The sequence below is a fragment of the Elephantulus edwardii genome, unplaced genomic scaffold, assembly GCF_000299155.1.
Source record: "Elephantulus edwardii isolate Elephantulus edwardi_28Jun2011 unplaced genomic scaffold, EleEdw1.0 scaffold00131, whole genome shotgun sequence".
NCBI lineage: Eukaryota > Metazoa > Chordata > Mammalia > Macroscelidea > Macroscelididae > Elephantulus > Elephantulus edwardii.
The window spans coordinates 938,037-943,254 of NW_006399881.1; the positions used below are offsets into that span (position 1 = coordinate 938,037).

General features: G+C 53.7%; 1 pseudogene; it reads left to right on the forward strand.

Annotated features, from left to right (window-relative positions):
- The first annotated feature begins 4,161 nt into the window (after positions 1–4,161).
- On the forward strand, positions 4,162–4,521 carry LOC102853911 (annotated as a pseudogene).
- The last annotated feature ends 697 nt before the right edge of the window (positions 4,522–5,218 follow it).

Sequence of the window (5,218 nt, forward strand, 5' to 3'; positions counted from 1 at the left end):
CCTTGGAGAGAGACATCATGCTTGGGAGGGTGGAGGGACAGCGCAGGAGGGGAAGGCCCTCTATGAGGTGGATTGATTCAGTGACTGGGGTAATCTGGATGAGTGTATCGGAGACAGTGTGATTGGCACAGGACAGAGCAGAGTTTAGGGCAATTGTACATAGGGCGACTATGAGATACAAGTGACTCGATGGCATATAACAAGAACACAACAGAAGTATTAATTCAGAGTGCTGGCTCTAGGGCAAAGTTTTCTCTCTCTATTGACTCCAAAGCAAAATTCTTGCCTCTTTTTAACACCTGTGGGTTTGGAGTCTGTTGAAGATTTCCATGTACTTTGGCATCAATTTCCCCTATGTCTAAGAAATTCTCAGCACAGAGATCAAAAGGCATGCTCCGTTGTTAGCTCTTTTGCCTTAATAACCAGGTCTCTCTTTCACTGCTCAATTTTCTATCTTGTTATATGTTATTAGACATATCATTCAGATATATGCACCAACAACCACAGCCAAATAAGAGGAAATAGAAAATTTCTACCAACTGTCAGAGACAGAGATCAACTGAACATGCAAATCAAGATGAATTAATAATAATGGGTGACTGGAATGCAAAAGTTGGGAACAGACAAGAAGGATCAGTAGTTGGAAAATGTGGACTTGGTGACAGAAATGAAGCTGGAGATAGAATGAATGAGTTTTGCAATATCAATGACTTATTTATTGCAAATACGTTTTATAAGAAACAGAAATCCACTTGATCACATCTATGGAAAGAATCGCTGGAGAAGTTCACTATCAGCTGCGCAAACTAGGCCAGGTGCTGATTGTGGAACATACCACCAACTACTCATATGCAGGTTCAAGCTGAGGCTAAGGAAAATTAAATCAAATCCACGGGAACCAAAATATGACCATGAGCATACCCCACATGAATTTCAGAACCATCTCAGGAACAGGTTTGAGGTCTTGAAAAGTAATGAGCTAAGACCAGATAAGCTGTGGGAGGATATCAAGAATATCATCCAGGATGAGTATAAAAAGGTCATTACAAAGACAGAGGAGGCAGAAAAGACCAAAATGGATGTCAGAAGAGATTCTGAATATTGGACTAGAGCTCCAAGAAGCCAAAGCACAAGGAAGAATTCAAGATATTAGAGAGCTGAACAGACAGAATGGATGGTGAAGATATTGAGATAGTTAACAGTTTTAGTTCAAAACTTTTGTCTGCTTGACTGCACAGTCAACTCTCTTGGCACCAGTAGCTAGGAAATAAAAAAACGTATTGTGATGGGAAAGTCTGCTGTTAGGGACCTCTCAAGGGTACTGAAGAGCGATGATGTCACTCCGGAGACTAAGGTGCGTCTGGTACAGACCATGGTCTTTGCAATCACTTGTTATGTGTCAGAGACTTAGACCTGACTAGGGAGAATAGAAGGAGAATTGATGCCTTTGAGCTGTAGTGTTGGAGAAGAGTATTGAGAGTACTGTGTACTGCTAGGAAAACAGATTCACCCTAGAGAGGGTTAAACCAGGCTGCTCCTTGGAAGCAAGGATTCTGAGCCTTTGTCAGACATACTTTGGACATGTTGTAAGGAGGGAGAGGTCCTTGGAGAGGGACATCATGCTTTGTAGGGTGGAGCGACAGAGCAGGAGGGGAAGGCCCTCTATGAGGTGGATTGATTCAGTGACTGGGTTAATCGTGATGGGAGTGTCAGAGACAGTGCGATTGGCACAGGACAGAGCCGGGTTTAGGGCTGTTGCACATAGGGTCGCTATGAGTTGCAAGTGACTTGACTGGATGGCACATAACAACAACAACAACTTTCAATTTCATCATTGATAGGAAAAGAGTGTCTATCTGTGCCTTTTTTGCCTTGCTTGGGAGGTTCATCTTTCTGAGGCGATTTTACAAATGCTCCTGTTACAGTGACCTTGGGAAGAAGGCCTCGCGGGTGCCGTAGACATGAGCAGTAAGGATGCTGCTAGGTGGGTACCACAAGTCGGGATGGGATTGGCCAGTTGAGGCGAGAGCATGATTGGTCGATTACAATGCAAATATGCGGGGCAGAAACTGTCCAATAGGATTGTGGTAGAGGCTATATAAGAAGCCACCTCACCTCAGTCAAAGCGGGGGTTCAGGCGAGGCACCCGAAAGGGGAGGAAGTATCCAGAAGAGGAGGAAGCGTCTGGAAGAAGCTTCTGGAAGAGGAGGAAACTTCTGGAAGAGGAGGAAGCCAGAGGGAGGCAGAAGCAGGCTTCCCTGAGAGTCCAGGGCGGAGCCAGAGGAGATAAAATAAAGTTACAGCGTTGCCTTCGGTCAGAAGGCTTCTGAGGAGAAAAGAGCTGAAACACAGCTCTCAGCCGGCCTGTGAGCTGCAAGGCTCCCGGAGCGAAGTTGCCGGCGGCCTTGAGCTCGAGGCCGAGTGGGAGGCGAAGACCCGGCTGAGGGAGGGCGTCGTCGCCAGCAGCCAGGCGGCGTCCAGTCACCTGAGAGCCTCGCCCTCACCTTTTCCCGCCCGCGTGTGTGCAGCTCGCAGGTAGGCCCGTCGGCAGTGTTCTTCAGGGCCTTGGGAGGGAGCCGGACGACGAGGAGGGGGCAGAGACCCGGATTGGGGGCTCGTTGGGGGACGAGGCCTTAGACTCTGAGGTGCTGTGCGGCCCGGGGCCTGAGTTGCGGGAGTGCGGGGGCGGCGGGGTGGGTGTCGGGCTGTAGGAAGGGGATGTCACCGCATGTGGGGAAGGTGGCTCGCGGGGGTGCGGCCGGAGGGGGGGCGGGACTGTCGGGCCTCATCCGCTTGGGGGCTCTCTGCTTTCGGCCTTTGCCCAGTGCATGGCCTGGCTTTTCCTGTTACTTGATGGGTGCTGGTGAGACTTGGTGGGCGTTGGTGTGACTTGGTGGTGGTTGGTGAGACTTGGTGGTGGTTGGTGAGACTTGGTGGGTGTTGGTGAGACTTGGTGGTGGTTGGTGAGACTTGGTGGGTGTTGGTGAGACTTGGTGGGCGTTGGTGGGTGTCCTGGGTCGCGGCGGGGCCTTGTGTGCTTGTGGTCGTGTGAGGGCCGCGGCGGGGCGTGGTGTGCTCGGCGCTGGGCTGAGGACCAGGTCGTGCGGGCTGATGGCACGAGGCTCTCTGTCCTCAAGCCGCCCAGCAGCCCTTCACGCCTCAGGGGCCGTGGGGGTGGCGGCTCCGTCGTTTGTCCGGCGGAGCGCGGTGGCCTGAGGTCCCTCGGGGGTGGGGCTTTGTCGTCTGAGCGGAGGCCCCGTGGGGAGAAGGACACGAGGAGGACACGTGTCCGGGGGACTGCCCGCCTCCCAAGGGCCGCTGCAGCGTCAGCCGGGGGACAGCGCCACGACGGCCTGCAGGGGGCGCACAGCTGTGCACGTGAGGGGGTGATGGGGGGACTGTGGGCTGAGCTGGGAGCTGACGGAGGGCGGCCACCTGCCGGGGCATATAGATGGCGGACAGCGCCACGGCGGCCTGCAGGGGGCGCACAGCTGCGGACGTGAGGGGGTGATGGGGGGACTGTGGGCTGAGCTGAGGGGGAGGGGGCCGTCAGGTGGTGGGGGCGGCTGCACCTGGAGGAGCCACAGGCGAGGTCGGCCCCCTGGGGGGCGCAAGGGTGCCGACCTGAGGGGGCGGTGGGGGTGACTGCCAGCTGCGGGGCGACTTCGTCTGCATGGCTGACGACCCCATGACGGCCATGTGGGGGGCACGGCTGCAGACCTCAGTGCAGTGATGGGGGGCGCTGTCGGCTGACGGTGCGGACTTGAGTGGCGTGGGGACACTGTCAGCCCTGGCCGAGGGACAACAGCCGCAGCACAGGTGCGGACCTGAGGGGAGTGGGGGCACTGTCAGCCGTGGGGCGGCCCCACCTGAGGGCCAACAACACGAGGTCAGCCCGCTGAGACGCGTGGCCTTTGGGGTGTCAGCACGATGCCCTGAGGCCTGCTCCACTCTCGACACAGTTTTGGGGGGGAGCTCCTTATCCACCACAGTTAAAGGTACGCGTTGCGGGGCCTATGTCAGCACTTAGCACGCAGGCCGACTGGGTGGGTGGTGGGAGGCCAAGCTGGGTCCCTTGCAATTGTGGGGGCGCCCCTCCCCCAAGAGCCCGGCTCACCTGCTCCCGCGCTGCCCTCTTTACAGCTCCGGTCGCGCGCAGCCATGGCCGAAAGCAAGCGCAAGAAGGAGGAGGCCCGGGCTGGCAGCAATGATGTCATCAACCTGAGGGTGGTTGGGCAGATAGGTGGTGTCATCCTGGTCAAGATGAGGAAGAATACGCCTATGGGCAAGCTCATGCATTACTACTGTTACCACTTTGGCTTGTCCATGAACATCCTGCGCTTCAGGTACGACGGGCAGCCGGTGAACGAGACCGACACGCCCGCCTCCTTGGAGATGGAGGAAAATGACACCATCGACGTCTTCCAGCAGCAAATTGGCGGCGCGGTGGGGGCCCTGCTGGCACGTGCCGTCGGAGGGGACCCCCGCGCACCCTACCCCTGGCCTTATGTTGTCACCTAGGCATAGGCGTGGAAACACGCCAGACCAGGTGCCTTTGCAAAAGTCAGAGTCACCTCCGCACGATGTTCTTTTTTGTTGAGTAGTACTTCAAGTGCTTTTTGCAGGCCTTAACCTTAGGCTGAAATTGGCCCCATAGAAAACGGGCCATCTTGCTTTAGGGTAGATGACTTGCCAGGGCTTTTTGTTGGTTACTGAGGTTTTTTTCCTTCCTGAAACATTACCTGTCCATTTTCGGTTTTCCTTTGGAGGTCTTGCCCTCAAGTGCCTTCTCTCCCACTGATTCATCTCACAGCTTTGAAAAACCTGAAATTTGTGATATTAGACATCAATAAAATCAAAAGGAACATGTTGAGTTGCTGCACAAAAGGCAAAGGAATTAGAGTCCTTGTCTGCTGCGGCCCAGGGCCCCTACCATCGGCTCAGGACCTGCTCATAAGTGGGACTGCATTCACTAGATTGGTTTTGCCCCTTTTTCCATATAAAAATTAAAGCCGTAATCTTCATTTCATCCTAGTACTGTGGCCATAGATTTTTCCCCTACTATTTGTTTCTGATGAGTAATTACCACCTAGATTTTAAAAAGGTTATAAACCAGTATAAAATGGAAAAAGTAAGATGATTGGTGAATTTGCAGTTAAATATTTGTTTGTGATTATGAGCCTTTACTTATAGTGACAAATGAAACCCATGGGAAGAT